At 35.9% G+C, this 27898-nt stretch overlaps 1 long non-coding RNA gene across 1 annotated transcript; it reads left to right on the top strand.

The window, feature by feature from the left end:
- The first annotated feature begins 2715 nt into the window (after positions 1–2715).
- Positions 2716–27555, top strand: LOC136840628 (uncharacterized). The gene is made up of 3 exons (XR_010853675.1): positions 2716–3207; positions 7614–8238; positions 27486–27555. It is a non-coding gene; the product is annotated as an uncharacterized lncRNA (long non-coding RNA).
- Positions 27556–27898: the final 343 nt, after the last annotated feature.

Here is a 27898-nt window from a genome sequence, read left to right as displayed (position 1 = left end):
CAAGTTTGAGAAATTGCTCAATGTGTTTCTAATTAGTAATGTGGAACATACACACAGCATAATCATCATACATCCATTTATATGCATATATTTATATATATATATATCAAATATTTATATATTGTAATATATAAAATATATATATATATATATATAGATATATATATACACACACACATACACACACTAGCTGACCAACTTGATGCTGCCTGGGAAAACTCTTGAGAACTCAAAAATTTTCCTTGTGCTGACTGTCCCTTTTATCCAGGTATTACTGTGCTGACTGCCCCTTTGATCCAAATATGACTGTGGTGGCTGTCCCATTTATCCAGGTGTTACTGTGGACTTCCCTTTTATCCAGAAATTACTGTAATAACTGTCCCTTTTATCCAAATATTACTTTGTTGCTGATTGTCCCATTTATCCAGATATTACTGTGGTGACTGGCCCATTTATCCAAAGATTATTGTGGTGACTGTCCCTTTTATCCAGGTATAAGTGTACTGACTGTCCCATTTGTCCAGGTATTACTGTACTGACTGTCCCTTTATCCAGATATTACTGTGGTGACTGTCCCATTTATCAAAACAATTACTATAATGACTGTCCCTATTATCCAGGTATTACTATGCTGACCGTCCCTTCTATCCAGACATTACTATGGTGACTCCTTTTTATCCAGGTATTACTGTGGTGACTGTCCCATTTATCCAGGTATTACTGTACTGCCTGTCCCTCTTATCCGAGTATTACTGTACTGACTGTCACTTTTATCCAGGTACTACTGTGATGACTGTCCATTTTATCCAGGCATTACTGTGGTGGCTGTCCCATTTACCCAGGCAGTACTGTTCCGCCTGTACCTTTTATCTATGTATTACTGTGTAGCTGTCCACTTTATCCAGATATTACTGTGGTGACTGTCCCATTCATCCAGGTATTACCGTGCTGGCTGTCGATTTTATCCAGGGGATATTACTGTGATAACTGTCCCATTTATCCAGATATTGCTGTACTGTCTGTCACTTTTATCCAGGGGATATTACTGTGCTGACTCTCCTATCTGTCCAGGTATTACTGTCGTGACTGTCCATTTTATCCAGCTATTACTGTGGTGACTGTCCCATTTATCCCCCACTAGACCTAAAGACACCCTCACTTACCTGGAACACACCCACTAAACCCAAGTACACCCTGCACTAAACCTAAACACCGCCTCCAATAAACCTAAACACACCCCATTCTAAACCTAAACACATCCCCAATAAACATAAACACTTCCCCCATTAAACCTAAACACACACCACACTAAAACTAAACACAAACCTTGATACAGAATTATTAATCACAAGAAAGAAAAGCATTTTCAATAATATATTTCTATGGTACCGAGTACACAAAATGAGGTATGACAAACCCGTAAAGTTTATTTACCACATAAGTTACAAAGGGAAGGGGGTACGGATTGAAACCTACCCTATTATCTATGTTGAGTCAAATGATGGCCACTGCCAAATTTAGTCTAGATCGGTCACGCGGTTACTACATAAGTTACAAAGGGAAGGGGAAAGGGGAAAGGGGAAGGGGAAAAGGAAGGGAAGGAGAAACCTATCCTAAGGGGTCAAAGGGGAAAGGGGAAAGGGGATGGGGATGGGGATGGGGAAGGGAAAGGGGGAGGGGGTTACGGGTTTGAAACCTACCTTATTATTTAAACTGGGTCAAATGATGGCCACCGCCAAATTTTGTCTAGATCGGTAAGTTGTTTACCACATAAGTTACAAAGGGAAGGGGAAGGAGGAAGGGAAGGGGAAGGGAGGGGAAGGGGAAAGGGTAAGGGTATGAGTTTGAAACCTACCCTATTATCTAAGTTGTGTCAAGTGATGGCCACATGCCAGATTTTGTCTAGATCGGTCAAGCTGTTACCACATAAGTTACAAAGGGAAGGGGGAAGGGCAAAAGGGTACGGTTTTGAAACGTAACCTGGTATCTAAGTTGTGTCAAGTGATGGCCACATAACAAATTTTGTCTAGATCGGTCTAGCGGTTACCACATAATTTACAGCTATCGGCAGCACGCCAAACCTTCCCACATAAATTGCGCCATTCACCACTATATTTATACACATATGTAAACAATAACTCTCCCCATGGTGAACTGAACCGCCGCCCTCTGACTTATTAGGACAGCGCTTTATATGTAGGCTACGCTTAATATGTAGGCCTATAATGAATAGCAACCGTTCTCTGTGGCGTAGGACGTGAGTGAATCGCTGAACTAAAAATAAAATTACCGCAGAGAACAAAAGAAATTTAGCATGCAGTCATCCTAAGCAAACTGATGGTGCCTTACATAATATGGCGAACGTTAGCCTACTGTTCCTAGATAGCTAAAGGCACAGCAAAATTTTTAACAAAAAAGAAATGAATGACATTACCCTCGGAAGCCATTGAGATTCTCCTCGCAGGTGGTTAATGGAAATGATTCCCTCACTTATTAAAGAGACAAGCTCTTGCTACTGTTTCACGTTATAATTCAGACACTACTGCTTCGTTGCAATCTGTTTTGATGAGTCTTGCTGACGTGCAAGGCGATAAATTACCCTGATTATACACCAAGTGCAAGAAGAAGCACGTTTGTCAGTGGTGAGATCACTTCACTGTCGAATCTAACTGCGGAAGAATACCAGAAATCGTAGGCTACAGGAAACGAGTCTGCATATATATATCAATATTTCAAAAAATACTTATAGGAAAATAACGATATCAAAAGCAAAGCCCCTTGAACATGAGGATATATACACAGAATTACGAACAATATTCATTGTAGCCGCATTTAATGAGACAGTAACTAGTTTTTTAATCGGAAAAAACTGTCACACGGCTCATTTTATTCTCGGCACCGAGGAAGATGGAACCTCCAAGTTTAGACTTTGAAAAGACTAGCCTAGCCAAACAATGAGTGCATTTACAAATTTTTCGTAAAACAGTCGTGCATTGAACCTTGAAGTATGTGCATTGCTGTAAGATTTCTGTGGTATATGAAAAGTTCATGAAAGAATAGGCCTGTGTATTAATGAAGCCTCGACACCTGCTACACTCAAGTGAAAAATACATAATCCAAGCAGCTCTATCGAATGTTGTGAAGGCGCTTCTAACACTATAGTCAGGGCAATGAAGTCATCATTCCAATGGCATGGCGTCCCGAGAGGTAAGCAGAGTTTAGTTTTGCATAATGACTGTGAATAACTAACGTGTCATCGGATTTTGATTTAACAAACAGCTGCGTTCATGAAGCAGATAGCTGAACGTCGTGGTTGACGTTTGAGGTAAAACTGAAAAGGGCTACCGCGATCCTCTGGCTCGGTAACTAAAATTTTACGTTACGTGCAAAATGAGGATGAACGTCAAAACATAAACAAAAGACGGTAATTATCATAAACGTAAACAAAAGACATACATATATAAACAAAAAACATAACGAGCAGAAAATATTCCAGTCGGTGAATGGCACGATGTAGACCCCAGGTAGCGGTTTTCAGTTTACCGACATTTGCACGGTGGCAAATCACCGCAACCAATAATTTTCTGAAGCCCTATGAAACATGAATTCCTTTTGCCATCAGGAATTTTGTGAATAGAGGATAACTGTTAGTATTTGGTGAGTTTAGTGAGAGGTATGGGCTATCAGCGTCATGCAGGTGGATCATTAGAATTTTCATGTAGATATTTCTGTTCCTTAACAACACGCTAGACTCAGTTTCCCAAAGCCATTTGACTTCTATGGCAACAAAGAACCTAGGCCTAACTATGCATAGGGAGATGAAAGAACATTAAATATATATTATATATATATATATATATATATATATATATATATATATATATATATATATATATGTGTATATATATATATATATATATATCTAAACCTATATGGCTCCAGATATATATATATTTATATATATATATATATGTATAACAGTATTTGTGTGTGTGTGTGTGTGTGTGTGTGTTCGTGTTTGCGCCATTCATGTATGTAAAATGGTGATGTTATGTGTTTGTGAATGTGTTTGGCTATATGTGACGGTCGGGGATGACCGGTTTTCAGCTCTTTATGGAATCCATACATATTTCAACCGTGCTGTTAAAGGTGTGGTGAATTCAAGTTAACTGATTGGTTCGATAACTAAATCACAGTCACATGACCCTATTGAGATTTTCGTACTTAATGGAAGGTTCCACAAATTTCTTTGGTGCTATGCAATATGAAATTTTAATTTCAATGAATGTTTGTTTCGACTTCTCTTGAGGGAGAGGAATAAAAATCTGATTTGTTTTATGAACCGGCATGTGAGTGACCGTATCCTTGTATTTTAGGCAACAGTTTCCTTAGGCTCGTAAAAATAAGTTGCTTGTCAGTCTAACTTTAATGGAAATATGAGGACAACTAAAGAAATGATATATACGGTACTGAAAAATTTGATTTTCTGTATTCTGTTAACTAAGATGAATTATTACTACCCACGGGAAACTAATCCTGTCGTCATTCCACCATTTGTGTAAGAGCGTCATAAAATCTACTCAGGTAGTCAGATTAAAAATTGCAAATATCACTTTGAACGTTCGACGTCGAAATCGTGTCCTTAGGTATGGGGTCAAATATTAAGGCCTACTCATGAGTACAGAGTTGCCAGCACTTACAAGACTGCCTATACATAGGCAAAGCAATTTCGACTCTAACATATATATAAATCATCATCCCTGTGTGTGTCCTGTGTGTGTGTGTAATGTGTGAATAGCGAGCATATCTGATTTATACATACATACATATATATGTGTTCATAAGGGTAATGATATATATAATTATAAATAAAACTGAAGGCATCTACTTATCCTTTGACTCGGTAACTACCATTTTACACACAGAATAGGATGAACGCCATAAAGATAAACAAAAGACGGCAATTATATAAATAAATAAAGACATATATATATAAATAAATATATATATATATATATATATATATATATATATATATAGTATGTTCAGTTTATATATATTTATAATGTGTGTGTCTGTTTGTTTGCATGTGAATTTTTTGTGGGTTTTGTGACACTAAATACCAGGGCTCGATATATGACCCACAACTTAACCTGACTTAGGCTTGGTTACTGTAAATTAAAGTGAAACATTTGCAATTTAAGATGTGTGACTTAACCTAACCACACCTATCATAACCAAGCCTAATGCGCTGGGTTCTTATCTAGAGAATGGGGCTTTGCCCTTGTCTTCTTGATACTATTAGATCGCATTGAAATCTTTACATCTTCCGTAAGTTGATTGTTTACGAGATATTTACAAATCGCTTCACTTTTGTCCCAGTGCACTTTTGTTAAGGATGGCTAGCATATAAGGAACATGAGCAATGCTGATACTTGATTGATACATTTCTTTCAAGTTTCACCAATTAAGTGAGATTTTGAAATTCAGGCACTGCTGGAAAAGCTTGGCAGCCCTGGCTTCAGTTTGTAGGTAAGGTTCCTTCAGTGGAGACATAATAATTGTTGCTTGTATTTTTTTTTTTTTTTGTGTGACATTCATTTCAGTTACCTTGTATTTTAAAGATAATAGGCACCCCAGTATCTTACAGTTATAGAAAACATTTTTTTGGGTAGGAGGAAAATACAAAATGAGTGAAATAGCAAGGATGCATTCTAACATCCGAATGTGATGGCATACTTTTGCAGGTCCTGATTGTTATTAAGGCAAGGTTTATTGAACATTTGGCCTTATGGACAACTTTTGTGGTAAATCATAATTGAATGCATTTCCGATGTTTAGTATGTATTTTGAAGGCTTTTAAAGTAACAGCACGCACTAGGTACATAAGGACCTGATAACCTAGGTTATGTTATTTGGGGAGTCAGGTAAGGACCAGGGCACCCAAAGTTAGCTTAGGTGAAGTACGTTTAGGTTAGTTTATGACCCCAGGTGTGGGAATCCACATTGGTAAATTCACCTTCACCCCAGCCCTCGTCTGGCCAGGTAAGGATCCATCACCCTAGGTTAGGTTTGGTTGAACTTATTTGTTTTAATTAACAGTGCCATAGGTTAGGTTATGTGGGGTCCAGGATACACAAAGCCCCCTTCTAAAGATAAGAACCCAATCCCTAGGCCTGGTTAAGATAGTTGTGGTTAGGTTAAGTCACAAATCTTAAATTGCAAGAAGATTTTTCATTTTAAGTCACAGTAGCCTAGCCTTTAAAGATTAGGTTATCCTACAATTATAGAAAACAAGTTTTTGTGGGTCCAAAATGGGTGAATTTGATTATTTAAAATTAAACTCCTTTTGCATATTTATTGTTGATTAAGGGATCCAGTTTATTGAACATGCCATGACTAATGTTTATGTTCTTGCCAAACTCTCTTTTATAAACTTGATGTTTCTTTATAGTGCATTATTAGAATAATTTTTTTTTCTCCTGTACAAAAATTGCAATGTTCACCTGTTCATATATTGTACATCTTTTATGTAGTTTTATTCTTTTTACAGTGTTTTTCCAGTTTAATCGATATGACAGTTATCACAAAAATTGCTTGGAATCTAGTACTGTATACTCATCCTGCAGTATTGCCGGTCATGTTCTTTATAAGTACATTTTTCACTGTTGTATTTTTATTGAATGCTACATTAACCCTTAAATTCCTAAGTAGATGGGGAAAATGTTTGAAATCATTATATGTCAGTACAAGTAGGTTTTTGTGTTATAAATTTCTTTTTGTGAACTTAAAATACCATTTTTACAGCTTTTAATGCATTGTCTGATACAAAGTCTGGATATTTCAGTTCGTTGGCTATATTCAAAATTATATATACTTCATCATCAACGTATTCAGGGCTACATACACGTAATGATCTTAAGGACATGGCTGTGACAACTGATTTCTTAACTTTATTGCTGTGACCAAAATGAAATTGTAGATAGGCAGAAATATTGGTGGGTTTTCTCTACATATTGTACTCAAACTTATTACGTGTCCAATGTATTAGGCAATCAAAAAGGGTAGGTAACCGACCTTTCCATTTCCATAATGAATTTCATTAATGGTACTAATTCGTTCTGTTTTTACAAAGAGGTTATGTACATTTTCGTTACCTGGCTAAACACATTATGTCATCAACATACCTGAACCATACTGCATTGCGGTGAATGATTTTTTAAATATTTTGCTTTCGAAAAATTCAAGTTGCTTAACGCTGGGAATGAAGGGTTACCCATTGCCATATAAAATTTTTTTAGAATAGTTTTCTCTCTGTTTGTAGATTCTACAGCAAGATGTCTGAATGGGTTGTGGAAACTGTAGACACTGAATGCCTTTGGTTTTAGGCCCCACACATCCCCACTTCTGCTTTATGCCAGATGCCTCTTAAACCTCTTTTGTTGACGATGGCCCGGGTAAAATCTTGATATATCGTTTTTGAGAAATAGTTTTAGGCCAGAGTGATAATGATTATCGAAGTATATTGTTAATATGTACTAATTTCAAAAATAAATTACAAGCTCGTATTTTATATTCAGATAACGCAACAGACATAATTTTTTTCTTTTCAGATCACAGTCGCTGTTGGCCACAAGTCTATCATAGAATGAGAGACACTCAGAGTAGAGGTGAACTTCAACGTAGTCATGAGAATATAAATATTTAACTAAGACTGCTCGGCGTGCGGTATTGCTTGATTCGTTAGGATATATCTCATTCAGAATTTATAATAAATTAATTACTTTAGCGTATTATTGGATTTTCGATGATATGCTAAATTAGTCAAACTCACCTTAACATATAAAAAAATGGAGATCTTCGTTTCACGCATTTTTTTTTTTCATAAGCCAATTACATACAACAGATGGTTTTTATGAATACTGTTCAATTTATATTAGAGCCCGAAGGATAATTTGTATAAAAAAATTATGAATACAAGAAAGGTATTACAAAAGTACACAATCTCCGAAAATTATGAATATGAGAAAGGTATTACAAAAGTACACAGTCTCCGACTTCCGAGAACTAAAGACCATCATGTACTCAAGCTTTTGCCTGACAGAAAACATTGTTTGACTAGGAAGTGGAGTTCTGCGTGTTTCAAAGTTTTGTTTGGGAGTGTTTAGGGGAGTTTAGTTATACCGTCTATTGCGTTTAAGTCAAGTACAGCATAAACTGCAGATCATCCTAAATTTGGTAAGTGACCTCAGTTTTTATAATTTGTGATGTTAATTCCATTATTCAGTACTTTTTATGATTTTTTTATATGATTGTCAGTCAGCCTTGTATTTTAGTGTGGGTTGATGAAAGTTGATGGGTTGGTACCTTGAATGGTGAGAATTTTTCCAATATATTTTTGACCAAGTCTTATATGTGCAGGTCACAAATCGGAACCTGTAGGGTTAGTGATTGCATCTCCAAAATATATTTGTCTTGATCTTTAAATATCACGTTTTATCTCTTCCTGCTTTGGTGAAACTTGGTGCATATGTAGCTAGGGATTAAGTATAATTGCAGTCTCATTTTTTACTTTGTCAATTATTCTAGGTGGCAAGTCAGTTTAATTTCGGGGAAGTTTTGAAAAAACTTGGCAGGCATTTATTGCTGCGGTTGGTTTATTTTTAAAGGTGGCAGAACTTTTTAAAAGCCAAGATTTTATTTTTTTATTTAATGGATTACACTTAATAAAGTTGATTATACTGTATATCACAGATATTTTTTACCATGGCCACTTTTTCAAAGCCACAATGAAATTTGAAATAATATAAAGGTTTAGCATTTTCTCTCTAAAATATTCAGAAAGTATTATAGTTACAGAATTAATTTTCAGGATGCTTAATACAAGTACCTTTGGGTGAAATGCCATTTTTAAGCGGTGGGTAAATTCACCGTGCTATGAATCATTTGCTTTTATAACCTTCAAGATTGCTTTTGGTGTTTGTTAAACAAACAGAATATTTATTAAAATGTACGACTTTAGAAAAATTGTGATAATTCATGATTGCGCGGTTTTGTTCACATCAGAGCACAATTACACTGAAACTTCTGATTGTCAGAACGGATTGAGTTGTCAATATCATTACTGTTCGACTATCGTGTAAGGCTCTGTTTTTGACTGGGGTTTTATTATTATAATTATCATTATTATCTTACATTGTCCCCTGTTTCTCTTGAGTCTAATGAAACTTGATAGGCAGGTACCCTTACGGTTACCTGTTATTTTCCCTGATAATTTTTCAAGGTTTCAAGTCAGTATAGAGACCAGAATTTTAGAATACTTTCTCTAGATCATAGAAGCCATGATAGATATTTAACTGATTAACCTGTAGCTCCACAATGTGTACTACTTCCATTTAGGTTGGTAAGTCCCTTGGTAGTTAAGGATTATTTTCCACACGTATGTTTTTACAGGCAAAATAACCCTTAAACTTTATTCCTTGTCCTGTTTTCCAGGTCAACATTTTCTTTTGCCCATATTTTACATTGATCTATTTTTGGTTTCACATGTCAGTTTAATTGTCAGATGTTTACTTTGTCATAGAAATTTATAGTTGAGGGTCTATGGTTTTCGGAAGTTTTTGTGGGACGTATAATCAAAGTTCTAAGAGCAATACTCCAAGCTCTGGAGAGTGAAGCATTTCGCTCCCGCCTTTGCTTATTAAGCTAACTTCTTCCAGTTAAACAATCACTTGTATAACTGCTTATTGTTGTGATGAATTCAAAACGTGTTTTGTAAGTTGTATGCTACAAGAATTATTTGTAGTACAGTTACACCATCTGTTGGGGTCTTAGCATGGTGCTCACATTCTCCCGAAAATCACAGCTTAGAATCATAATAGCAGATATTTGGAGTCCGGCATGACTGGCTTTGGGCCTCAGTACAGCCTAAAAAAGCCGACAGAGTAAGAGTTCCTGACAATTTGTTTTTAATGGTTGAAGGTTCCTTTCTTCCTCCCAATTACTGAAGCTTTACGTGAGGTTAATACGTCGTTGTTTCCAGTGTTGTTTCCTGTTTGGGATTTTCTTCCTCTTACTTCCTCTCGATAAAATAGATTAAAACAGTTAAGAAAGTGGCCCCATCCTTCTCGCTCTTTCTTTAGAACCTGCTTCTTTCTGCTGCAGTGTGTTCCTTGCCGTTTCTTGTGTCCCATATCTGTTTACTTTTTTCGCCGTTTATTCAGTAGATCTATCTAAAAAAAAATATAGTGCATTCTCATGTGGCATTGTAACATATGCCACGCCATCACGTCTGATATATTCCTTCGGTGTGAGCCGTAACCCACGTACTGCTCGGCCTGGTAATTATTTCTTAGCTTTTACCAGAAAGACTGGGCATTCTTCACCCCACCATCCATTTTCCCTGACACAGATCTGTCGCTTCAGGATTAAAAACCGGTTTTTCAGTGTTAGCTTTTCCGATTTCTAGTGTGGGTTTTAAGTTGCTCATACCGTTGCAAAAACGTTAGGTAGATTCGTATACACTTCGATTTGAAGTACTGGAACTACTAGTAGTTTGAATTGTCAACTTGGATCAGAGTGACAGAAAACAGAGGATTGTTGAAACCATTAAATGTTTGTGTAACTAGCTGAAAAACTGAACACAAGTAATGGTTTAGAAGATAGTGGAATATTGTATCCGGGGCTTTTATTTTTTGAATAAACTCAAACCGTCTGAATAAGCGGATTTGAAGTTCTGTTTCACAGTAACCTTGTAATGGATGGTTATTATTTCGTCTACTTATCAGCGAAGCGTTTTTTTTAGTGCAGATCCCCCCATACGTATGTTATGTAAAGTTCAGACTTTAGCAAAACAGTGGTAGTCTTTGGACGTTTTGTGTAACATAACTTTGGAAAGGAGTAAGTGGAAATTAACGTTGAGGTTATTGTTTATCCCGCCTTGCAAATATGCCAGCCACTAAATGCACAGATAAGGATTTTACCATTTTTCTTTCGATTCTGGACACCAGAAAAAGAAAATATGTCATTGAACAATGACAATAGAATAGAATTTAAAGTAGGCTGAGGAGAGAAATGAAGTAGTATGCACTATAAAACCTCTCCTTAAAATAAATGATTAATTAAAGAATCCAGATAAAAAAAGTGACGCCAATGAGAGCAATATTGCAAAAGACAGGTTCGTTAGTAACTTATAAAGAAATCGTATTTAATGTCTGTAAAGTGGAGACGACAAATGTCATTTACCAGAAACGGAACATTCTCAGAGAAAGATAGGAAAATCGTTGAGAACAAAGGTTGTGTAATTACAATGAAAGCTTGAGATGGACGCTGTAAGGATACGCACAAAAGAAGGGATTTAGGTTTGCTAATAGAAAGTGCTTTGAATGCAACACCATTTACACGGAGGAGATTAAGAAAATACTTTGACATGACGTAATTTAAAACGTGCATAGCTGCAACGGTCTTGAATAGTTTGAGCAAAGTGCATTATATTACTCAGCTCTTGAATTTGGGCGTTATGATTACGCAAGAAACAATGCCTTTTACCTGCTTTACAACTGAAATGAAAAGCCGTAGAATAGATACTCTTAATTTTGATGAAGAAATGTGCCTATTACCCTGAGAATAATCCAAGATCTGTTGAGATGTAAACAAAACTCCAGCTGAAAAATGGTAGCAGTGAATATATATACATAAACGTTAAGCTACAAACATCGTATAATATCAAATTCACTTAACCTAGAAATAAAAACCGAAGGTAATTTATAAGTGATTAACGATCTGTATGTAAAGTTTGAAATATAAATTTGTATTCATTGTGCTGAGCAATTGTCTTCCGTATTACAGTACTAAGTTATTATTATTATTATTATTATTATTATTATTATTATTATTATTATTATTATTATTATTATTATTATTATTATTCACCTGTTTTGCATTCGCATACTGCTTATTTTTGACTGATCTCATCACGTGACTCATGTTAGTGGCCTTGATCCATTTGTCTAGATCACAAAATTATCATGTCAGAATCTCAGTATTTAATAAATTTATTTGCTGTATGATTTACTTGTAGATTTTTTTCGTTAAATAAATAACTTGTATCTAAGAGGAATAAAAAAAAAAAATAGCCGGTAGATGAAATAACTGTTAACTGGCAAAGTGAATATGGTAAGTTTTCTAGAAAAATCAGAAACTGAGAGTAATTTCCATACGTCACTAACTAGATGGTTTTAGGTTTGTAGGACATGGTTTGCATACAAAGTGAAACCTTTTACAACAAATTCGTTATACTCTGGTATTATCCATTCTTGCTGTTAGACCTGATAGAGGTGTTAAAGTTTTCTTTATTTCGGTAACTGAATAACTGATTTGTATTAACTTGGCTAGTTTTTATTTTTTGATTTGTATTTCACCAAATTCTATGCAACTTATAATAATAATAATAATAATAATAATAATAATAATGAATAATAATAATAATAATAATTGTAATAATTATTAATAATCTTTATTGCGGCTCAGGGCCGTATACATGGAAGCTACAAATACAATGCACACAATCTAGATACATAAGGTAACATAACAAAAATAATTATCGGCAGTATCCACACAGTTGCTGAAGAAGTAGAAAAAATAGAATTCATAATAATGGTAATGAAAGTAATTATATGGGGAATAATGGAATAAAAATTAAAAATGATAACAGTAAAAAAACAGATTGCAGACGATTAATTTCCATCTGGGGACCTTAGGTGGTTACAGAAGTCAGATCCAGAAGGCTAAATACGGGTATTGAAAATTGCAAAACTCTACAATGATATTAAACACAGTAATACTAAGAAGTAAAAAAATACCAAAAATAACAAGGGACGTAGAAATATAATAATAATAATAATAATAATAATAATAATAATAATAATAATAATAATAATAATAATAATAATGACAGGTTCTGGAGACGACACTTCATAATTGCAAAAACAGAGAATAAGGCATTTAGGAACAGACGCCTCATTATTCCATCTTTCCCACAGTTTAGATCTTTTTGCATCACTGCTTAGGATGAGCGAATTGTTGCTGTTTCTCAGTCGGGTGATCAGACTGAACATTGTTCGCCTTGCAATGATTTTCAAATTATCCAGGCGGTTTTATATGAACATCTGAGTGATAGCGAGGAGTGTTTGTGAGGTGTCTCAGAATGTCATTGTGAACAACACTGATATGTCTCATGGTCTCTCAAAGGGTATAGTTCGTCCAAAAATCAGAACACCCAGATAATTTCTTTAGCAGTACAGCGGAAGAGCAGGTCTCTAGTTTCTCGCTGACAGAAGGCGAACCTCCTTGCAGTCATGTTGCCAGTTGCACATAGTTTACAACGCCTCTGTTCTATGTCTAATTATCTTTTAGGTCGTCCGTGATAATGTTGGTAAATACGGAAATTCATGCACGAATTCCAGACGATGATTTCGAGGAAAATTAGAGGTTCTGTAACATGCTTAAGCGATCTTAGCAGCGAATTTGGATCTTGGTTTCGTTGTATAGGATATCAAATTCCTCTGCATATTGGCGGCAGGTGTTGATGTTATGTTAACACAGTGTTCACCTGATCTCTCGACTGGGTTTCATGCCCTTGTCCTAACTTTCAAAATCACGGACATTTTTATGACGAACGGTCAAAATATACACATTTAGGAACCTTTTTGCAAAATGATTTCTCGGATAACTCTTGTTAATATTAAAGTTACACTGCTGGTGTCCCAAAATGAACCAGAAATTGTGGCATGTTCTAACCTTGCACGAAATAGGAAAAAAATCCTGCCAAATCAGTAGCAAATCAGTTCCGGCAATTTACTGCTGCGATGGATGTGTCCGGTACAAAAGTGAGTTTGTGAACGATAAGTTAATTTTAGGTAAAAGTAAGATTGAAACCGTTTCCGAATTGGCAAAACTTACTTTAAAAAAGTTTGCTCCTATAGAATGCTAACAGTAAAAAAAGCTAAAGTAATTTGTAATGATTGCAAACATATGGCGCAGAATATTACTCTCAGTGAAGATTTGTGCAACATTTTAGCGATTTGTGAAAATATTCTCAGATCAGCAAATATTGTAATGGAGTAATTTGCTTCAGAATGTATGGGGCAAAGCGTGTCATTTCTATGGTGCTGCCTTGATTTATAGCGATAATGTTGTTAACAATGATACTTTGAATGATTTATGATAATCATCAATTAAAATTTATTTTGCAGTAGATCCTCTAACATCATTAGTTCAATTGTGAGTTATTACAATTGCAATCAGGGACAATTAGCCTTTATGCGTTTCCAAGCGTTTTCTCATCGGTTACAAGGTTAGCCGTTATATTCCTGACAATGCCGTCATATTCGTAGCATCTATCTTCATAAATGGAATCATTAGATTGCTTATTAGAAGTAATTGTAGTATTGCAGTATTAGCATTATTGATAAATGTTACTTATCTGTATCATTTATAGTTATTCTCAACGACAATTACGCTCTGTTTATGTACATTGAAATTCTTGAGTGTGTGTGTGTGTGTGTGTGTGTGTGTGATAAAAAGGAATTAGCTTTTTTCGATATGCAGCACGTTGCAAGCACAATGAATGACTTCGTCAGATAATTGAAATACTCTCTGTCCCCGCTTGCTCGCAGCTTAGTCTCCCTTCAAAAAACTCTGCACACTCCTAAATGTTTCGGAAAATAGATTACAAAGAGAGCAAAGTTAGATAAGGTCCCTATAAGCCATTTGTAACAAGTTCTTGTACATTGAATGGTCGTGTTGTCTTTGGCCATTCCTACCCCCATAGACACATTAGCCGGAATGAAAACAAACCTCACTTATTCAAGTACGGAAGTCTTCCGACTTCATCTCTTCTGGAGAGAGAGAGAGAGAGAGAGAGAGAGAGAGAGAGAGAGAGAGAGGGTTTTATGCAGATGGGTTAAGCTCCTTCATCAACTATGAAAAGAGATTAACCCACTTCCATGAAAAGCTTGAGCCGTTGATCACTATCCATTATGCATACCCCCATTCCAGGTGAACAAATGCCGCTGTTGTGCACCTCACGGAGTTTAGTTTTTTTAGGCATTACTAAAAGTTCTTTCTGCAACGTCCATTTCGGTCCCTAGGCTGCAACCATTACTTTACATTCCTTTTACTGTACCTCTATTCATATCTTTCTTCCATCTTGCTATCCATCCTCTCCTAACAATAATTTCCTAGTGCAACTGCGAGGTTTTCCTCCTGTTACACCTTTCAGACCTTTTACTCTCAATTTTCCTTTCAGGGCTGAATGACCTCATAGGTCCCAGCGCCTGGCCTTTGGCCTAAACTCTATATTCCATTCAGTTCCATTCCATTACGCATACCGTCATTCCAGATGAATAAATGAATGCTATTAGAATTTCCCCTAATTTATATTTTTATTTTATTTATTGTTTCCGCTTTCATTCCGCTTATTGTTCATTAACCGTTACATAGGGTTGATCACACTATTGGTCAGTTATTAATTATTAATGAAGAAAATAGTGGTAATAGCATTAGACAGTGATAATATCTTAGTAGAAATAGTCAAATACTCCAGTAGGTTATATTTTCGCATTAGATTACCTTGGAATGTAATAAAGCTTAAAACACTCAAGAATTGCCTGTAGTGGTCTTCCGCTCAAGTGTCCCTCCCGCCACCATTCCCTTGCGCAAATGAAAAATTAGTTAGTTTCGCTTACGTATAAAAAAGGATATAATGACAATTATATAATACCAAATTGCAGAAAACATTATCTGCCATTTTGCAAGAGCGGTGACCTGCATCAAAAGATTATATTTTCTCTTATTATTTTTATTTTCGCACGCAATAAATTTTTCGTAGTTGTTTCTTTCCTGTCATTGTCTATGTTTTAATTGTTCTGTTTGAAAGGTTTAAATATTAATACCGCAGAAATCACGAATATAAATTCGTGAGTTCTGCGGTAATTAAATTTCCTTGAAAAAGATCAGCATCCTTTATTTTCTGATATGTCTGTTACTTTTTAGGAGCCACGGGTAAACAGACTGTTGAATGTAATATGTTTGAGGAATTTCATTTACATGATAAATGTAAAAGAGTATCCGGAATACAGTACATTTTAGCGTATATGGTTCCCCCTGCCCTTCTGTAATTTGGGATTTTTTGGGGATGACACTTTTGTGGTAGGAGCAATTTTGTTGAGTGGTTTTAATCTCACTTCAATGAGTAAATCAGACTTGAAAACAATTTATCATCTGTCCTTGAAGATAAGAGTTTTACTTCTGGACCATCTATCACGATTGATTTACGCATGCGTGAAGCCATTCCCAGAAAAAGAAGCAGGTTTATGATTTTAAGTGGGCCTTTCCTTATATGTCGTCAGGAACTACATTTGACCCTAGGAAATTGGAAAAAGTTCTTATCTGAAAAATATATGTATTATTTGTGAAGATACAAAGAACTTTAGATGGAACAGTTAGGTTAGCCAAAAGTGTTTTTTCATCTTTTATTTTAGGTGAGATGTGGTAAGGGAACTGTATTGGTAAAACTTGATATTCTTTAAACAAGAGGATGTCTTACCATTTTCCTTGAAATGTACTGTTATTTCCCATCTCATATGAATGATTTCAAATATTTTAAGTAGCAAATTTATTATTTTAAGTGGAAATTTTGGTCAAAACATGAAGTTCAAGGGCAATGTCAGTGAAAAACTATTCTGTTCGGGTGTAGTAGTAATAGCATTAGTAGTGGTGATGGTGAGAGTAACAGTAGTAATATTAAAATTCGTGGTAGTAGTAGAAATAGATATTAATGGAATTATCTGGAGTATGTTATTTACGATATTGCGTACCCCGATAGTAGTAGGAGAGCCAAGAAATTGGCACGGGTCACGGTGTTGGAATTATCATTTTGCAAAGGTCATAATAGTTTCATGGAAAAAGAGAGCAGATGTTAATTTATAGTCCTGTGATGGCCGAGGTCACTGAGGGATTATCCGGCTAATATTAATTGAGTACTTATATCTTCTCTCTTCATGCTCTTACAGGGCCATGCATTATGGTATCAATAATTTGGGGAAGGTAAGAACGCACTAGGACATACACAAATGCATAAGTACCTACATACATACACACATGTGTGTATGTATATATATATATATATATATATATATATATATATATATATATATATATATATATATATATATATATATATATATATATATATATATATATATATATATATATGCATATATATATGTGTGTGTGTATACATTATATATACATACACATAATTATATATATATGTATGTATATGTATGCATATATTGTATGTATGTATATATAATGTATATATATATATATATATATATATATATATATATATATATATATATATATGTGTGTGTGTGTGTGTGTGTGTATGTGTGTGTGTGTGTGTGCGTGTCTTGGGGTCGGTGGGGAGGATGTTACCTTGGCACTGCGTCCCAAAGAAGTACAAAGGTCATTGGGTGCTCTCAATGCGGAGGAGGGATGTGGGAACACTTTTGAGGAACAAATGACACCTATGCGGTGGGTAGACCTCTTACCTTATATGATTTTGTTGCAGAAATGGAGAAGAAATAATATATCAAGTCTTGGGTTTTGAATGCGCTGGATTATGATACGGAAGAGAAGACATGCATGATAGCTGAAGAGTTTTAAGGAAACTTGGATGTTATGAGACAGAGCAAATATAAAGTGAAAGGACAGTGTTCAGAACTTGAAAGGAATCCGTGGTTTCAATAGGCGAATATCCATACGCATGCTGGGGAAATAGAAAATGGCAGTGAACAGCGTTAATTAGGTTCTGTTGTTACAAAGTAGATGGAGGACCAATATGGTGGATGTAGGAGTGAGGAAGGAGTTTCTGGAGGTATCAGTAGCATGTTGAAGGTAAAGTGAAGCAGAAAGCAGTTTTAGCTGGTGCAGATTGGTGTAAATAATAGTAATAAGGTGAACTGAGAAAAAACTAAAAGGGGAAAGTATGGTTATTTTATCTGAAAAAAATGGGCTTGAATTAGAAATAACACAGTGCAAGAAGCCTGATAATTATCAAAAGTTTACTGCTTGTGACAGTAAATCAGCAGGAAGACTTTACTTTCGTAGGGAAGTAGGAAATATTAAATATAATAATAGGGCGTGGTGGAATAATGATCCGAGTATTTTAGTGATGTAGAAAGTACAAAATTTCATTTTATGAAATTAAAGCTGTCAAGTCAAGCACTGGGGTTCTTTCGGCAATTCAGTGCTTAAACCAGCGAAAATAAGGAATTATAATGGTTTGACAGCAAGACAAAAGAGATCCGGAAAATTAAAGAAATGACGCATAGAATAAGGCTCTAAGGGTGATACTTGGAGAAGATTCTACAGTTGACTAAGAAGTGATACCTGCAGAGGCCAGACAGCAAGAGTGAAAAAAGGAAGAGGGAATGAAGGTAGAGTAAAAGGTTAAAAAGTGGGCGCAGCTCGGGGACTGAGGGGACGCTGCATAAACCCTGTAGAAATGCATAAGCACACTGCGTGAGGGGCACTGACGCACTGCTTCCTCACGGGGCGTGGGAAGGAAAAAGTAGGCTGATTGTATTACCGTGGCACTGCAGAAGAGATCATGGAGAGAAACTCGTGAGATTGTCTAATGTTGTCAAGGAAAGGAGAAATGTATTGAAAATGAAATGACACTTAGCTTTCACTCTCAGCTTTCTCAAGTTTCAACAATCTTTAGGAGTGTAATGTGAGACAATATAGAAATTATTGTTTTGCGGATAATGTTTGTTTTCTTAATACTGAAAACTGTTGCAGGCTGTTCAGGGGTTTTGCATTAATAATAAGTGTAAAGGGGAAATTGTGCAACATGTTTTATTTTCATAGCAAAACTTATATATCCGATTGTTAATATATTCCAGAGCGACAGATTCTAAGCTACGGCTGCAGTATGTGTTAACAACATTGCAGTTTTCAGTAACTTTGCCTCCGTAGGGGGTTAGTGCCGTCAATGCACCTCATGCGGTGTACTGTAGGCCAGGGTCCTGCTATAGGCATTACGTAGGTTCTTTGCAGCGTTCCTTCGGCCCCTAGCTCCAACTTTTTCATTCCTTCTACTGTACCTCCATTCATATTCTTTCGTCCATCTTACTTTCCACCTTCTCCTAACAGTTGTTTCATAGTGCGACTGCGAGGTTTTCCTCCTGTTAACGCTTTTGGAACCCCCTTTATTCTCAATTTCCGTTTCAGCGCTGAATGACCTCGTAGGTCTCACCAGCGTTCGGCCTTTGACCTAAATTCTACATTCTATCTATTAAATAACTTTGCTACACCGATCATCTGTTCCATTCAGAATGATAGAAAATAACTACTGAAACGAGCACACCGGAAAAACATTCCTTTTTTTTTGTCTGTTGTAGATCATGCTTGTATATTCTAATTTAATTTATTTATTTATATATTTGCTGATTGAAAATTTATAGGGCCGGGCAATAGGTTTCAAGCAGGTTTTGTTTTATGTGAAGCTATTAACTTCTGCGATTAACAGTTAATTGATATCTGTTTCCATTTGGAACAAAGCAGCTTAAACAATGTATATTTTAAAATCTCTAATAATCCCTTTCTCTCTCTTTCTCATTCTGTGTTCGTGTTTGCGTTCGTTTGTTATTGCCACCTGTGCATAAAGTCCATTAAAAGTTGGTGGAACTGGTTGTTAGCGAGTATTTGTGGGACCATGGGTCGGCTTCCCCTTAGGCTTTACGTTCAACTTGGCTGTTGCATCATTATAGAGAGAGAAATAGCTACATGTCACCGGGAAAAATGTACCTAATCATTAACTGACTACCATCACCATGCAGACGCTGTTCATGCAGTTCCTCTGTTGCATTTTACACATAACGGGATTTCTTTGTTTACTTTCGTACGTTTGAAGTTCTCTGTTGCAAACATGTTACTGCTTTTTGTCGGTTTGCTTGATTACTCCTTTCATTTATTCGCGTTTTGCTCGTTTTTGTTTATATATATGTGTATATATATATATATATATATATATATATATATATATATATATATATATATATATATATATATATATATATATATATATATATTAATGTATATATACACATTTATATCATAAATATATACACATAAATTATGTATATGTATATACATAAATATATGTATATATATATATATATATATATATATATATATATATATATATATATATATATATATATGAATTTATAGATATATATACATATATGTATAAATATACACGTGTATATATATATATATATATCTATATGCGTGTGATATATATATTATATATACATATATATATTATATATATATATATATATATATATATATATATATATATATATATATATATGCTTCAACACTTCGAATACTTGAACATAAACAAAAACGAGCAAAACGTGAATAAAATATATATGGCTCAGGAATTATTTCCATACCCGTCTATCTTTAAAGTAGTTTTCCTTTTCAACATGTTGAAGAGGACTTCCTTCCTTTCGCATTGTTGCGTCTAAGTTTTCCTTCTATCTTTTCCTTGTTCTTTGCACAGGCTTTCTTCCATTCGGCATCCATTCCATCCTCCTCCATCCTTTTTACTTGGCAAACTATCGTAGCTGCCCCTCTCAGCCACCTTAGATTTCCTTTCCACCTCCAGCTCATTCAGAATGTCTTCATTTCGTATTCTGTCTAACCTTGTAACTCCCTTTATCAGTCTGAGTACTTTCATTTCTGCTCTTTGAATCTTCTACTAGTTCTTGATGTTAAATGTCCAAATTTCATGGCTATAGGTCAGAACTGGTCTCCGTATAGTGGAATAAATAATCGCTTTTAATTTTCTTTCATCAGTGGATAAAGTAGATACAAGTTGTTATAAAATCTGATGATTCTATATATTTTTAATTCTGACTGATTTTCATCACAGAACATAATGCCTAGATAAATAAAATTGCTGCATTGATGTAATACCTGGCCCTCCAATGAGATGTTCGCATCTCTAGGTGTTCTTGATAACAGCATGATTTCCGTTTTCTCTTTGAAGATTTACATTTAGTTGTTTGTTACGGTGTTATTCCATTCTTCTAGTTCACATTGAAGGTCTCCCTTTGTTCCTGCTACCATCGTGTGGTCATCTGCATACGTTAGACCAATGATTTTCTCTCCATTGGGGTTTTTCTCTCTCCTACACTTATCCAGAAACAGTATGAGCAATAATGGTTAGAGGACACTGCCTTGCCTGACATGTGATTTTACATTAAACCATTCATCGGTTTTAGTGAGGGTCTTCACTCTGCATCTAGTATTATTTTATATGTTGAAAATTACTCTCTCAAGTTTCTCTGGGATCTCATATTATTCATCATCCATTACATGCCATGTTTTGTGACTGTACACGATCGAAGGCTCTCTCTGGGTCTAGAAAAACAATATATTTATATTCATTCCACAACCAGCTTTTTTCAAAAACCATTTTCGTGGTGAAAATTATTTTTCATTTTTGATTCAGTATGACCTCTTAGCCTCCCTTCTGGAACTCTCTCGTAAACCTTGAAAAGCATGAGGCATGAGAAATGCTTCTATAGTTTGAGCAATCGGTTTTATCCCCTCCTTTTAGATAGGGCGTATCAGATCCTTATTCCAGCTGCTAGCTATGCCCTCCCAGGGCATAGCTAGCAGTTCCAAAAACCAAGCATTTCCGCCACTGCCCATACATTTCAGTACCTCTGCAGGAATTTGATGCACGCCAGGAGCTTTGCCATTTCTCATTCTCTTAAGTGCCTCTTATTGATAGGTCAGTTTCTGTACTGGATTCGGTATGGAACTCAAAAGTAATTTCTTCTTTCAGAATGGGTGCATTCAACAAAGTCTCAAAGTAATTTTTCCCACCTAATTCTATTTCCCTTGTTTCTGTCAACAGGTTTCTATCATTTGGGTGTCTTGTTGCATACGTAGGGTTGTGAGATCCCTTTCTTTAGTTCTTGGCAGTTTTGCTATATATAAGTTTTCTGGTACCTTGCAGGTCATTTTCTAAATACTTTTCAATTTTTATCCAACATTTTATTTATGAAGTTGCTTCACCCTCTCCACCTCTCTGCTAGCTTCCTTATAGATATAATGGTCCTCAGCCCTCGTAGTTTTCATCCATATTTTAAACAGTTTCATTTTTCTCATAACACATTCCTTCAGCTCTAGTGACCACTTTTCTTTTCTCACCCCTTAAAGTTTTATCAGAACTGCATTCAAAGCAGCGTCTGTAATTCCTCTTTTAAACCACTCTACATGTTATTTGAGTTATTCCATTCATGTAGCTATTGCCTTTTCTCTCTAATTTCATTCTTGTGCCTCTCTTAAAGTCAGGACGATTCTGGTTTAGGTTTATGTAGTTTTAGTTTTACTAACAATAATCTATGATCTGAGTAGGGTTGATACACATGGGACTCTCTTCACATCTTTAAACAGGTTCTTGTTATTTGTGAGAGGTAAGTCAATAATGGACATTTCAGTGTAAGCCAACATTACAGAATTCCATCTATACCATGTCCATTTTTTACTTTAACAGTGTTTGTATAAGGAATTCATTGTAGCCTTCTGGTTCTGGAGGCAAAAGGTTATATCTTCTCCCCCTCTATTTCTGTCTTCAATACTGAAACCCCTTAAGTTTTTTATACTAGTTCTATCTTGTCCCACGTGTCCATTTAGATCTCCTGTAATGATGTTGTTTTCAGCATAACCTCTTGCAGATTCCTATAGAATTCTTCTTTTTGTACCGGGAGACGTCCCTGTTGTGGTGCGTACACTTGGACAAAACTTATTCTGCTTACAATAGCACCAGCTCGCTTTGATACCTCCTTTATGGAATAAGTGATAATTGTCGATATTTCTTTCCTACATCGTCATAATTATTTCTTCATTCTTTCCTCTGAGGGTATTAAGATTGATGTCCCTATACTTTATATATATATATATATATATATATATATATATATATATATATATATATATATATATATATATATATATATATATATATATATATGTGTGTGTGTGTGTGTGTGTGTGTGTGTGTGTATACATACATATATATACATATATATATATATAAATATATACATATATATATATATATATGATATATATACATAATATACTTTGTATATATATATATATATAGAAATCATCAACACACAATCACGTGTGGAACAGAAATAAATTTCTGACTCACGTCGGGATCGAACCCAGGTCTCTCAGGTGGAAAGCAAGGGCGTTATCCACTGGGCCATACAAGTCTAAAAGAAGTTGGAACCTGAGAGCAACTGCACCCAAGGAATTACCTGGGCAAGCTAACTGCTTGCATACCAGCGAGTTTTCCCCAACTTCCCGACTCAGCAATGACCCAATAGACAACATTTCATTCGAATTATCCCTTCTGAGTGAATAAGATAGAAATCATCAACACACATTCACGTGTGGAACAGAAATAAATTTCTGACTCACGTCGGGATCGAACCCAGGTCTCTCAGGTGGAAAGCAAGGGCGTTATCCACTGGGCCATACAAGTCTAAAAGAAGTTGGAACCTGAGAGCAACTGCACCCAAGGAATTACCTGGGCAAGCTAACTGCTTGCATACCAGCGAGTTTTCCCCAACTTCCCGACTCAGCAATGACCAAATAGACAACATTTCATTCGAATTATCCCTTCTGAGTGAATAAGATAGAAATCATCAACACACAATCACGTGTGGAACAGAAATAAATTTCTGACTCACGTCGGGATCGAACCCAGGTCTCTCAGGTGGAAAGCAAGGGCGTTATCCACTGGGCCATACAAGTCTAAAAGAAGTTGGAACCTGAGAGCAACTGCACCCTTATTCACTCAGAAGGGATAATTCGAATGAAATGTTGTCTATTGGGTCATTGCTGAGTCGGGAAGTTGGGGAAAACTCGCTGGTATGCAAGCAGTTAACTTGCCCAGGTAATTCCTTAAAAACAGTTGCTCTCAGGTTCCAACTTCTTTTGACTTGTATGGCCTAGTGGATAACGCCCTTGCTTTCCACCTGAGAGACCTGGGTTCGATCCCGACGTGAGTCAGAAATTTATTTCTGTTCCACACGTGATTGTGTGTTGATGATTTCTATCTTATTCACTCAGAGGGGATAATTCGAATGAAATGTTGTCTATTGGGTCATTGCTGAGTCGGGAAGTTGGGGAAAATCGCTGGTATGCAAGCAGTTAGCTTGCCCAGGTAATTTTTGGGTGCAGTTGCTCTCAGGTTCCAACTTCTTTTAGACTTGTATGGCCCAGTGGATAACGCCCTTGCTTTCCACCTGAGAGACCTGGGTTCGATCCCCGACGTGAGTCAGAAATTTATTTCTGTTCCACACGTGATTGTGTGTTGATGATTTCTATCTTATTCACTCAGAAGGGATAATTCGAATGAAATGTTGTCTATTGGGTCATTGCTGAGTCGGGAAGTTGGGGAAAACACGCTGGTATGCAAGCAGTTAGCTTGCCCAGGTAATTCCTTGGGTGCAGTTGCTCTCAGGTTCCAACTTCTTTTAGACTTGTATGGCCCAGTGGATAACGCCTTGCTTTCCACCTGAGAGACCTGGGTTCGATCCTGACGTGAGTCAGAAATTTATTTCTGTTCCACACGTGATTGTGTGTTGATGATTTCTATCTTATTCACTCAGAAGGGATAATTCGAATGAAATGTTGTCTATTGGGTCATTGCTGAGTCGGGAAGTTGGGAAAACTCGCTGGTATGCAAGCAGTTAGCTTGCCCAGGTAATTCCTTGGGTGCAGTTGCTCTCAGGTTCCAACTTTTTTTAGACTTGTATGGCCCAGTGGATAACGCCCTTGCTTTCCACCTGAGAGACCTGGGTTCGATCCTGACGTGAGTCAGAAATTTATTTCTGTTCCACACGTGATTGTGTGTTGATGATTTCTATCTTATTCACTCAGAAGGGATAATTCAGAATGAAATGTTGTCTATTGGGTCATTGCTGAGTCGGGAAGTTGGGGAAAACTCGCTGGTATGCAAGCAGTTAGCTTGCCCAGGTAATTCCTTGGGTGCAGTTGCTCAGGTTCCAACTTCTTTTAGACTTGTATGGCCCAGTGGATAACGCCCTTGCTTTCCACCTGAGAGACCTGGGTTCGATCCCGACGTGAGTCAGAAATTTATTTCTGTTCCACACGTGATTGTGTGTTGATGATTTCTATCTTATTCACTCAGAAGGGATAATTCGAATGAAATGTTGTCTATTGGGTCATTGCTGAGTCGGGAAGTTGGGGAAAACTCGCTGGTATGCAAGCAGTTAGCTTGCCCAGGTAATTCCTTGGGTGCAGTTGCTCTCAGGTTCCAACTTCTTTTAGACTTGTATGGCCCAGTGGATAACGCCCTTGCTTTCCACCTGAGAGACCTGGGTTCGATCCGACGTGAGTCAGAAATTTATTTCTGTTCCACACGTGATTGTGTGTTGATGATTTCTATCTTATTCACTCAGAAGGATAATTCGAATGAAATGTTGTCTATTGGGTCATTGCTGAGTCGGGAAGTTGGGGAAAACTCACATGGTATGCAAGCAGTTAGCTTGCCCAGGTAATTCCTTGGGTGCAGTTGCTCTCAGGTTCCAACTTCTTTTAGACTTGTATGGCCCAGTGGATAACGCCCTTTGCTTTCCACCTGAGAGACCTGGGTTCGATCCCGACGTGAGTCAGAAATTTATATATATATATATATATATATATATATATATATATATATATATATATATATATATATATATATATATATATATATATATATATATTTGCATCAAGATCAAGGGCAGGAATACAGAAGCGGATGACACAGTAACCATTTATTTCGACGTTTCATGATTCTTAATCACATCATCAGGAGATCTACGACAATAAAATACAATGTATTAATATAAATTAATTAAAAGAGCTATATACAAGACTTTACTTTAAAAACGTAGAAAGCAAGCCAAGAAAATTTATAAAAACAGAACATAAAAGATAAAATTATCAAGAACAGACAACACTCAAACACAGACGCACTTAGAAACAAAATAGTTAAAACCAGACAACATACTTAAATACAGATGCACTTAAAAACACTGGAGGGTAACCTACCAATCCACAGGCCAAGGACACACTAAGTATAAAACACACACACAAAAAAAAAAATCGGACAAGGCAGAGAGTTAAGACAAATACAAGGGTACAGCAGTTGTTTGACAATTCAGTGAGGGAACTCATTGTTTAATATTTACTGTTTCGAGAATAAGTAGTTCATGGGGACTGCTTGTATAACCAATAATCTTAAAATCTTCATAGCTGATGTCTGTTTTGCATTTAACGGTATGGTTGCGCATATTAGAGGATTCTGGATTAGTTAATCGGCACCTGGTTCTATAACTTATCTGTAACTTATATATATATATATATATATATATATATATATATATATATATATATATATATATATATATATATATATTATTCATATGTGGTCTTGAATGATTGTTTACATAAATCATTTTATGCACTTCCCCGAAGTAATCTTTTCAACTAAAATCGTCACTAATTGTTTCCCGAGTAAACCGACTGGAAGTTTCAGGTCTCACAGATGCAATGATTAGATAAAGTCTAGCAGGCAAGAAATGCATAAAGTTGTGATATACATTAACACTTGATTTCACTGCCTTATTTTCAGTTCCATGTATTTTTCGTGGATCGGTATAACATTTTCCAAAAATTTTCTGTTGCTTTAATAATGGCGTTTATTACCATAGTTTTAATAGTAGTAATAATGGTAGCATTGTTGTTGTCATATGTTATTGTTGTTGCTATTTTGATGTCACGGGTGGTTTTGATACACTCCAATTGTGCGACTCATACTGGTTTTAGAACGACGTATTTATTTAGTATGAATAATATCCGATGGAAAGCTGTTGCTGAGTAGAACAATTGTGAAAAACAATTCTGGCTGAAAATTGTTTTGTGACTAAATATGTTTCCTGCGTCCAGTGACATTGTGGATAGATAAGGAACTTATTTATCCGATATTTGTCCGACATGTATTGATAACTCTCCCGTTTGTTCGGGACCAGTGGAATAGCAGATCTAGTTGTTTGCTTTGGAAATTTGAGTAAAGAGTTGTGATGTTAGATGTTTGTTGTTGGTAACCATTTAGCGTGCTAGGTAGAGTGTATCTTGAGGTAACAGGCATTGCTTCATCTGTAGCCAGTGACGCCTAACTAATCCAGTTATTCATTGGCCTACAGAATAAATGTACACTTGGGGTAAGATGGGTGTTAGCAGTGAAGATTAATAGGACGTTTGAAAGATCGATCTTTCTTTTAATTATTCACATATTTTTATTATTGCAGGTGCGCGTTGTTTTAGTGCTTCATGTGCGTTTTTTGTCTTGGAACCGCTTCCTCCCTGGGCTGGGTGTGGTAAGTGTTACTTTGTTATATGTTTTATGTTGATATTCTTTTCTGTGAATCTTATTTTAATGCCAGCCTGTTGACTGAATACGTCTTACTTTTTAAGTGCTAGGGGTAGAGTCATGGTCTTTGTAATTATTGGTACACCTGATATTACATTTATTGCGATAAAATCCCTGGTGCAAAAATATCATTGAAGAGCATTATTCCTGTGACGCAAAATTAGAAATGATTGATTTGAGACAGATTACTGGTCCCTATATTTCCCGTATTCTTTCTTTCTTATCGCCGTCTCCAGTCACTGTAAACTTTTCTCAAGATCTTTAAATAGGTCTTAGCAGCTTCAAACGTTT

The sequence above is a fragment of the Macrobrachium rosenbergii genome, chromosome 8 (assembly GCF_040412425.1).
Source record: "Macrobrachium rosenbergii isolate ZJJX-2024 chromosome 8, ASM4041242v1, whole genome shotgun sequence".
In the NCBI taxonomy this organism is placed as follows: domain Eukaryota; kingdom Metazoa; phylum Arthropoda; class Malacostraca; order Decapoda; family Palaemonidae; genus Macrobrachium; species Macrobrachium rosenbergii.
The sequence above is the reverse complement of the archived record's forward strand: the minus strand, read 5'-3'. Positions and strand labels throughout refer to the sequence as shown.